Source organism: Argopecten irradians, chromosome 9 (assembly GCF_041381155.1).
Source record: "Argopecten irradians isolate NY chromosome 9, Ai_NY, whole genome shotgun sequence".
In the NCBI taxonomy this organism is placed as follows: domain Eukaryota; kingdom Metazoa; phylum Mollusca; class Bivalvia; order Pectinida; family Pectinidae; genus Argopecten; species Argopecten irradians.
Genome location: NC_091142.1, coordinates 20,809,201 through 20,820,806, shown reverse-complemented (window position 1 = coordinate 20,820,806; position 11,606 = coordinate 20,809,201). Strand labels below are relative to the sequence as shown.

At 32.1% G+C, this 11,606-nt stretch overlaps 1 long non-coding RNA gene across 1 annotated transcript; it reads left to right on the top strand.

Annotated features, from left to right (window-relative positions):
• Positions 1-3,337: 3,337 nt before the first annotated feature.
• On the top strand, positions 3,338-6,095 carry LOC138331751 (uncharacterized). The gene is made up of 3 exons (XR_011209720.1): positions 3,338-3,848; positions 4,545-4,673; positions 5,286-6,095. It is a non-coding gene; the product is annotated as an uncharacterized lncRNA (long non-coding RNA).
• Positions 6,096-11,606: the final 5,511 nt, after the last annotated feature.

Below are 11,606 nucleotides of genomic sequence, written 5' to 3'. Positions count from 1 at the left end.
ACACACACACTTAATCATAAATTCGCAAATCAACTACATAACAATATTTATACAACAGTCAGTGGTATGATATACAACAAGAACGAAAATAAGAGAAAATCTAAGTTACTGTAATAATATATTAAGTGTAAAGTTAGGGTAAATGTATAATATCAAAAAAATGATATATATATTATTAAATAAAGGCTTCCATTTCCTCCAGCCTTTTTCAAAATACCCTTAAACATGGTCAGTTTGACTGTTTAAGATTTTTGTTACTATTAAATCATATTAAGGATGTACACCTCTGAGAAGTCAAAATTTTCTAGTATTAAACTTTTTTTCTCATATAGATTTTTGGAAATAGGAGTTCATACCATACAAGAAAATGGAAGAAAAAAACATATGTCGGTGTGCTTGTTTTTGAGCTATTGTCACTCATAGATACCAAGTTAACAAAATCTTAGATTTTTTTGGATTTTTGCCATTTTGACCATATACACAAGAGTTTAAAGCCGTAATTTCTTAATGAGATGCTTGATAGGTATGGATGTTTGAAGAATTATTTTCCTGTAGTCTTCTTTAAAAATATACAAGTTTTTAAGACTCATATTTTTTCTCAGAATAACAACATATGCTACCCCTACCCCTTAATTTTGAGCTACAAAATACACCATTTTCAGCCATTTTTGCCAAATTTAACCCTTTATAGAAACAGTTGTGGTATTAAACTTTCGTTAATATTTTGCATATCAATAGGAAATAGGTTGTTCTTTCTAAATTAGGCAGAAAATGGGGGGTCAGTGTGCCTTACTTTCTTGCCCCATTTGAATATGTGTTATTTTTTTCAGTATTTTAGAGAAAAAATAAAAGTGCTCAAATTACCATTAAATGTAAAAAGTGCCAAAGCGTATCACTTCACGCAATAATGCTCAATATTTTAATAACCACGAACCTAGTAAAGATTAACAGCAAAAATTAGCTCGATACAGCTAAAAAATGCTGGTGCAGTGATGATTTAAGTAAAAACAATTTCAGTAAAAAATGGTTAAACTATGTAATATAAATGGCTCTACTCAAAGAGGAAAAAGACACAATTTCAAAATGGCCGCCAAATGGGCCATTTCTTAAAATCCCTGTATAAAAAAAATCTACTGAAAATAAAAAATGTAATTTTTTGACAAAATTTGCATCTGACAACTTACTACAGATATTGATAAATTATATTTGAAAATCTCATAACTTCTTTGATCTTTGTCGAAACGAGACCTCAACGGGACTGAAACCTCAGAAGAATACATCCTTAAATTACATTAATAATATCACCATATCATACATGTAGCATCGTGTCACCATGTTATCACATCATGTCACCATATTATAACATCGTGTCACCATTTTAATATCACGTCACCATGTTATAGCATCGTGTCAACAGGTTATAGCATTGTGTAACCATGTTATTGCATTGAGTGACCCGGTTATACTATTGTGTCATCGTGTTATAAGTTTAGTCACCAGGTTAAAGCATCGCGTAGCGAAGTTACATGTATTAAGGTGGTTTGATACAGTTAGGCCTAAAAATTTTCTTTAAAATTTGCTCACTGAAAGATTGGTTGATAAACTGTTTATAAAGGCCTTTATTTGAAATTTGACCGTGTGGTTTTGGAAATATTGTTCTCTCAATAACCCTACTCTACCGTCTGTTTTTTCTCAAAATACAATTTTACAAACATATTTTCAAAGCTTGGTAATTGACTAAATATTACAAACAACAATATTTTTTTTATCTTTAATATGTAAGTTTATATAGCTATCAATGACCTCAATGTTGGTTTTACTCTTAAAAATACATTAATTGTGATTTTTTCACACGAGTGCGTGTAAGTGAGGCCTAAAAAGGGCCAATTTTTGCATTTTGAATTTCAACTTAAATACCTAATTTTCAAAAAAAAATTGTGTCGTTTAATTTTTTTTATTTTTTGTCCACATAATTAGACAGTTGTTTGGATTATGATGAAAGAATATAAAAAAATAGGCCGCGGAATTTTTGAGTAAAATAGCCTTTCTATACCCCTACCCCCTAAAAAATGGAGTTTTTTCACAATTATATTAATAGACCGAAATCGAGCGGTAATATTATTATAAAGAACATCTTATATATTCAATATTATAAAGTTTAATAGTCTGATAATATAAATTGTTATAACCTGTTAATTTTATGTGACGATGTTACCGATTTGATGCTACTGTATACAAAGCTAAGAAATGGCACAAATAAGCCACTATTTTGCCTGGATATAGTATCTGAAAAATGTAAAGATTCCACTTCAATTACTCTTTAGACAAACCATGATTTTATATTGTTTTAGCGGAAAAAATATTTTATCAAAATCTATCTTCCATCGTCAAGATGTCTTAGCTTCAATAGTCGTTTGAGGCAGATATTCAAGCAGAAAATTGAATTTGGCGCCAAAATTGTAACGACGAAAAGCGTATACGTACGATCGAAGTTGAAAACTTCAACTTGATCACAACAATGTCGATAAAAATCGATGTCATCATACACAACTGTATGTCCTTTCTATGTTTATGAGGAGATATCTGCATATATCTAATATATGTAGATATATATTATTATCCTAACAAAACTAAAACAGATTTTTGGATCCTCAATTTAACATGTACGGCAAGTGTACGCCTAAGAAAAAAATCTCTTATTCTGAATCCCTCGATCTACGTTCAGCTGATTACTGTAGACATGAAAAATAATTAGTCTATGCCTACATCTACATGTTTAGTTTTTATATCACAGATGTATTGCTCTTGTTGACACTAGCTTACATGTGCTTTTTCGTAAGATAGTATTTGATCAACTGAATCAGAGACTTCCATGTATTTTCCTCAAAACGGGAAATATATTCATGCACCATCTAATAAAACAGTAGTTAGGGCCTATTTCTTATCGTATGAAATGAGAGACGTAAGGTGCGATAACAGAGTTATCGTTCCTTCAGAACGAATGTTAACCACGACGATTTTAATAACCTACCAACACGCTTATAACCGCAAGTTGGGTAATAAGGAAATTGACAGAAAGTTTTTAATGATATCTTACAGTTAAAGTTATATGTGCCGTAACTGGGCGATAATTTTTGACATGCTATTTTTTCATCATTAATTTATTAAAAACCATAAGGTTTGATGAATAAAGCTGTAAAAAATCATTCAAATGGCTTCAGATGACTTATAAACGTTAGTTATAACACAGAAATTTTGTACTGTAAAATTGTTGTTTTTATGCCTTAAATATGTTTACATTGGAAACATACCGGCAGAAATCACTTTACAATAGTCCATTTTCCGTCATGACGGAATCGGACTCTCCGGTTTGGTTTTCGCCTTTATAATCGCCAACACCAGACACCAGACACTTCCGGAATTACTTTGTTTACAAATGGCAGCGAGCAATGACTTAATATATTTAAGCTTTACAACAATGTACCTTTCAGTTAGGGATCTCTACGTTCAATTTTTAAAAAGTTGAGCTTATTGAACTGTGTGAGGCAGTGAAATCACCCGATGTATTATGACATTAGGCTAGATCTAGATTTTACATCTCGATCTTGACTAAGCTTACCGTTTAAAATGAGACTCGGAGCATATAGGAGTTGTGAGGTCTGCCGATTATTTGTTGACGGCCGGCATGCTAAAAATTTGATCTTCAACATATACTGGCAACATTTGTATAATGTTTCTGGCTAAGGCGATATCAGATCTTCATGAACTGGCCAGTATTGCCATTTATGGTTTTCCATAAAGAAATCCACGGGAGAGGTCATGTCAGCCAACTGCATTTTTATTGACAGGTTAGTAAAAATGTAGACCAAAATAAAAAAATATTTCGATTATCTGATAAAAACAATCATGTCGTTTTATAAACATTAATAAAGTATATGTTTAAGAAATCATTTGCAAAGTCAAAATATATGTTTATTAAATTATCAGCTTGGAGAAAAGCTCCTCAAACATAATAATTTCCTCAGGATGACTTTTGAAACCAGGCTGGAGCCTCTATTGCAGCCCCTTTTGTTGTATAACTTTTCCCAGTTGGGAGGTGTGGTGGTATAGTCATATGGAATTAGGTATTGATTGTGCAGACAACAATAGCAAAATAAATTATTGGTATATATTTATTTTTGTGTTAGTTAGATGTAATATAAATACACATTTAATCTGAAATTTTTGTCCAAATGGTAATAATTATTTATGCTCTGTCGGCGATGAAGCATCTTTAGTAACCAAACTTCATTTTCACAAGATTTTTTTATATAGGTCATAGGTTGAAAGTACACATACAAATTTACAACAAGTATATACATGTAGCTGAAATGGATTACATTGCATTACTACTGTACTAACTAGTACATGTACTATAAATTTTCTTGTTTTTTTCAATATAAGAAAATGCATAACAGATGCATTTGGAACTAAAAAAAACCATAAACCTGTAGAAAATGTATGCATAAGGTATGTGCTGAACTTATATTTATCATACTTTACAGGTATTCTAGCTGTATTGAATGATCTGATCATCATGGGGTGAGAAAGAATACTTTGGACACCTACGATCCATGTCTTGCCTGTGACAGAGAATCTTTGGACATAAAAACTTCACTGCGAAATTGAAACAGGTACAATGGCGGTATATGCAGGATCTCAAATTGTATTTTTTTATGCTAATAGTAAATGCTAAGAAAGAAGTTGCTAATTTTTCAATATTTGTTTTACTAAGGTTTGGATTAATCAATCAAACCAAAAGATTTGGTAACCTTATATGAAATCTTTTCATTATCAATGGGGAGGAGGGGGGTTGGGTGCAGTGGTCGAGTGGTTTATGTCTCGACATACTACTACAAGCCCTCTACCTCTGGTTTGCAAGCTAGAATCCCATGTGGAGCAATTGGTAGGAACTGACCACTTATCAGTGGCTTTCCTCCACAAATAAACCTGACATGTCGTTACATGACCTTGGTTATTACCCCCGGTAATAGGGTGTCAAACTAATAAAACCCAACTGTGAAGGAATCACATGATCAAATCTATAAATCTACTAACATGTTGTTTCATGGAAATTAAAGTGCTCTTATAGATAATTTATATATGTAATGTAAAACTAGCTATTCCTTACTGTATTGCAGTAAGTGTTGTTCCTACAAAAAATGTTTGTATGAAAATGTGTTAAGTAGTGAATGTACAGATCTAGAAGGACAGCCTAAAATCAAGTTATTTTATTCATATTTCAGCTGCATCCAGACACTCAGAAAATGGATATATTGTATGAGAATATGGATGAATCATTTGAACAGTCACAGAGGAATTAGACCACTTCATGTCTTGCCTATTCAATTGACAATCAGATTAAGAACATGAGTGAGATTTTAATTCAACCTTAGAACAATTGATAGAGAATCTTGGAAATTATGCACCAAAAATTGTTGAGGATATCGAGACCAGCCCCTGTGGGAAGTCTGGAAATTAAGTCTGAAAGATGATGCAATATGGCCGACTGACAGCTTTTAACTTCCACAAGATTTGTGAAGCAATAGATTGTCATCACTGTCCTCAATCATTGCTGGAATCTATCATAGCAAAGTATGAAACAGGTGTCTCTGCATTTCAATGGGAAAGAAGGAAAAAAGTATCTAGTTCTTCAGGACCTGTATATAAAATCATGTAGGTCTATTAAAAATAGTGCATATAGAGGAAAAGGGTCTATATCTGATGTGAACTTTCCATATATTGGTTACAGTGTATATGGGATTTCCTCATGTAAATGACACAGAAAGAAAGTGATTGAGATAAAATGTCCACACTCATTGAAACGTATGCATTCAAAAGAGGTTTCATTGCATCATAAAATCGCATTAATAAGTTAACAATAAATCAATTATTTCTGAGAAATCTGAATATTACCGTCATATGACCATGATATTTATAATACACCCAAACAGGGATATACTCATTGGATTTGATAGATCATTACCTTTTTCAATAGCATTTATTTAAACATTTAGTGTATGCTGTTACAAATAAGCAATAAAGCACACTACTTTTTATACAAAATAAGTGAATAAAATGACAAATTTATTACAATTGAGTGATTTTTTTTTTTTTATTTTTTCCATGAATTGCTTGTCTCATGATTGCACAAACGTATTGCACCGCAATTTACAATTAGTTTGGTCCAAAATTGGCTTACTTTAAAAGGGTACAGCTCCTTCAAAATGTGAAAGTATTTGAGATGTCACATTGTCTTTTCAACATGTACTCTGGATTCTTCTAGCTTGGGCAATTTGTCATGTCTAAGTAACAATAGCACTAGAAAGTATATTTATTCAATATAAATTGTAAATGGAACAATTTAAAATGACAACCACTAGCTAGAAATCACAGAAGGATAAGGATGTAGACATTGGCATTTTGCTCGATTTCTTATAATATATTATACAGTAGTTTGATCATGTTAATAATATACTAGGCACAAATGTATATTTAATTCACATAAACTACCCACCTGGCCCGTTCCGCAATGCCCAAAAAATAATCCACAAACGACACCTGGTTAAATTATAAAAGGTAGTCACTATAGAGTACCAACCAATCAAAGGAACTAAAATAAATTACGTCATAAATCAAAAAATGATGTCACATCATGTGACCTCTGTTTTTAAAGAAAAGATGTCATATCCAAGCTTGATTTTCTCCAACCCACTCTCTTTGAAAAATGGGAAAGTTGATAAGTTCTATCTAGATTTCCATAAACAGACTTTGTAACTGATCTGATAAAATCTGAATCTTAATACAACTCATGGGCTTGTTAAAATTAAATAATATTAAATCTCCTTTAACCTCTTTGGATATGGGCCACTTGTCGCATCGAGTTGTTCATAGTTACACTCATGTCCAGAGAAAGGGCATCAAAACATTATTCCTGGGACTCAAAAAACCTAACATACGAGGAACGCTTAGAAAGACTAATCTTTTCCAACTTTACAACATCGGAGAACTAGAGGGGACATTATAAATGTTTTTAAAATATTTTTAAAAAACATATAGTGGATCATAGAGTAACTGAGAACTTTTTTTCCCAAATGGACATTACAAGGCAGAACGAGAGTTCACTCTGAGAAAATTTTCAAGAAACGTTTGCAATTTAGAATTAAGAAAGAATTTCTTCTTCAGTAACAGAATAGTAGACATATGGAATAATTTGCCGCAACATATTACATTTGTATAGATGCAGATACTGTATACAACTTTGAAGTAATGTTAGATACACACTGGAAAAATATTTGTTTTAAAATCCAATAGTCGATCGTCTATCTTGTAGGATCATAGCCATTGATATACTGGAATTTATTTATGTACTTATTTTATGAATGTACATGTATATTGTTGATATAGATATAGAGGCTTCCAGCCTGCATCCATCAATTGTCCTAATAAATCCTAATAAAAAATGTAAGTCTGATTAAGATCCTCTATTTATCATACATAAAACATTGTTATATATGTTATTGAGATATCATAAGGTACTCTAAAAGAGATTAAAATAAATGCTGCAGATATTACGATGCCTTAATTCAATATGAGAGTTACTAAACCCCTGTCATAGCTACATTTGTACGTCTAAGAGCTTATACAAGTAATTAGGCCTACATGTCCATGCATATGTAGATCAATGGTTATATGCCATATACAGAAATGACCAAAAACCTCCGTCGATGAAATTGCTGGAGAATTGCGACAGAAGTATTAAGACAGAAAATCGAATCCCATCAACGATGAAGACCACAGTAGCATCTGCTTATATGTCATCCAAAGAAGAGGCCAATCACATCGATGGAATCTCTGAAACACTTATTGGGCAATGCGGCAGAAGTAGTTTGACAAGAAAATGAATTTTATCAAGGCGAAAGAGTCCTAAGCAGTATGTTTACATCCCGTGTCACTACCCGCCTGGATGAAATTCCTGGATAACTCCTGGAGCGACTCGGTGCGCTTATAGTTTATATACACCATCAACCCAGAGGGACATCTTAATTATGGCCTAAACAAACCAAAACTTCTAAATTATAAAGCATTGCATGCCATTAATACGGAAGTGTGGTATTTCAAATAGAGAATAGGCACATTTTAACCATAGTGGTGGCAGTGTTTTTCAAATAGTCCATTTGAACTTTTAAAATCAGAAATGAACTGAATATGCTCTGTGCAGACTAGCTTAAATATGTAAATGTATGTTATTTGTGCCGTTGCCTCATTCTTATACAGAGAGATGGTCGTTTAATAGAGTTAGAATATATAGTGAAAACGCTTGAGAGGAATTAAAGTGGTCGTTTATAGCAGAGGGTCGCTTAATTCAGATGGCCGTTAGTACAGATTCGACTGTATGCATGTGCACATCTTATGTTGCTCTTTACATAATATATTTTGTTAATTTTTTGCGATATTTATATGCTAGATGCTAGTTTATTTTAACTAAATGGATTTGGTATCAATTATGTAAGTGAACCACTGGGCCTATTGAAGTGGCATTAAATAAAGAAACCACCCCCTATATAACATTCAGCAAGACATCTGTAATATACATTTCCATACCAACATTTGTTTTTTGTTTATTCCTTCATTATTGGTTATTTTTCCAAAGCGTCGATAACCTTTGGATACATGGTTCTTGTTTTGGGATTAAGCCACACCTATTCGCAAATGATTGATATCAAAACATATTTGCATTAAGCTTAGATATTTTCCAATGACCATGCAATGGAAATATAGAACTGAATACATTTGTTTGATATAATATCAGTAAAATATACTGGACTTAAATAACTTCTCATGCAAAATATATCTCCACGTGAAATGGAATGTCGAATCGAAGAAATATATGATTTCATGACATGTGAACGAAAAACAATCCTATGTAAATTTAAAAATCTGAAAGCTTTATAACAAGACATATTTAATTTAATTTTACTTTTCCACCGCAATCAACATTTTTGTACATTATTGGTTCCTTTTTAAAGCGTCTATAATGTTTGGATAAATGGTACTTATTTGGGATTATGCCGCAGGCCCATACACAAATAATTGATATCAAAACTGCATTCGCATTGAGCTTAGATAGTTTTAAGTGGCAAAGCAACGGAGATAAAAACCTAAATACATCCGTTTGATATAATTTCAGTAAAATCGACTGAACTTAAATAACCTTTGAAGCAAAATATATTTCCAACGTAAAATTAAATATTGAATAGAAATATATGATTTCATGACATATGAACGAAAAAAAACCTCTCATGCAAATATTAAAATCTGTTTATCTCTATTTTCCATGGATCAGTGGTGTGTACGTTCCCGGCATATTAATATATATATATATCGTTTTTTAACTCATACCTCGTTAGGGTCTGCTCCGTCCCGTAAACAAGCGATAACTTCCTCTTTGTCGCCTCTTTCTGCAGCATTCGCAAGTTTGCCATTAATCTTCAAACCAAAGATATTGAATAAGTGTAAACAAGGCGGAACTAGCTAATACTTGTCAACAATGTATTTGATAGGTACCATCTATAGTCGATAGACAGATATTCAGATCAGCCGATGTGCCACGTCTAATTTTGCCAACATTTTACTTGATGTTTTTAAAGTTTTTATTACCTCTTTTTGAAAGGTATAATTTATATTGGCCTTTATTTATATTTAAGGAGGATATAATTATTAAATAAGGATTTCTCCCTTGTCTCTTCGAAGAAAAAATATATATATATATATCAACCAATATATGACATTTAATTAGAAGTTACTCAACAGGTGCTGTAGTTGTTAATCATGTTTCTCAAACTCGTTTTGTCATATTTTTTCAATATTATGTTGTTAATACACAACTGCCTGTTATCATTGCAAATTAAATTAAATTCGGTTTGAAGATAAGAGCTAAGTTGAACGCTAGTCGGAATCAAGAATGTTGAATCTGACCAATAAGAGTCGCCGTTGTTTTTTTTAAAAATAGGTGTGTGAAAACATAAACGATGCTCAACAGCTATGATTTTCCAATGTTGTAGGGCAACAATGTTATGGGATAAATATGTATAACAGGGTGCAGGGTTTTGTATACTGATTTAATCACTGCATCCGCCAGGGATCGCAGTTGTGATCGGGACTCTTGGATTAGTAAGTCTGACGCTCAACCAATGGAGTTTTTCCCTCTAGTCAAAGATATATCGCGGTTAGTATTAACCAGGGTAACATACACCCTTCCCCGGAATAGACTCATCACCATTGCTTCCAAGGGGTCACAACAATTCATTTACCTTTACCATATAGTCTCATTCCTGAGTCCCTGCATGGGCGCTAATTTGTAACAGATTGAAGGTTTGAAGGGATTGGAACGTCGGGATTACTAGTCTGATGTTCAACCGATCGAGGTAAAGAGAAATTCTCACTAGTATTGGCAAGTGTTACACGTACACTTAATTATTTTTGTATAATTGATATTATACATAAACAAATACCAAGATGTCAAAAGACTAATATCCAATTCTGAGTGAAAATAGGTACAATCAAAGGAATATACAATACAATAATTAGCATATCCCCTTTTAAACTTTAACTTTAAAACACAATTTTCTGAAATATCACATGCTTAAAATTATATAATAATCATTCTTATAAATATTTGAAATAAATTGATATATACAATTTATCGTTTAGGCTACACCAAATACAGACTATGGTTTAACTGACCTCAGTTTTTTTTCTTCTGAAAACTTTATCCACATACAATGTTGTATCATTTTATGACGTCTGGGCAATTATTGCCTTTACGATGCTATTCATCATATCACCAGCGGTAAAATTCAATTACATTGCAGACAGGTATTCCATTGGTAAATAAATACATATACACAAATAAGGCAGTAATCCAAATTTTAGAATTAGAAAGATATAAAATCCAACTTACTTTGTACTGTTCCATCGTTTGTCTATTTCACAAAGACGAACAGCAAAACTTCTGATCATTTGTTTGAGACCTGTAACAAATAAATACATCAGATATGAAATTTCACATGAGTGCGTTATTCTTTAAACGTTACAAAAGGCACGATCTTTAGCGCGTGTTGTGTTTTGTATAACTTTAAAAACACAGTAAGTACGAGTTTTAAATAAATTCAATATCCAATAACCTCGAGTTGTTTGACTTGTTTCTACAACAATTAAATCATATTCAAGAAAGCAAGATCAGTATTATTTGTCAATATTCGCAAAAAGGGGTAGTGACATGTTCATATTACGCAAATATCTACTCATTGATATTCAAAAATCTGAAGTACATAAAACATATATTAATACCAAACCAGTTAAATTATGAATGACTATCCCATGTATTCCTATATAATGAGCGTCTTTTTGAAACGAACAATCAATTACTCGTTATTGAACTAAATGCATGCATGTTTACGTCAAGGAGGCATATGTCTTCTTATTAAATGTGTTCACCTGTATTAGATGTGTTCACCTGTATTAAGTGTGTTCACCTGTATTAAATGTGTTCACCTGTATTAAAT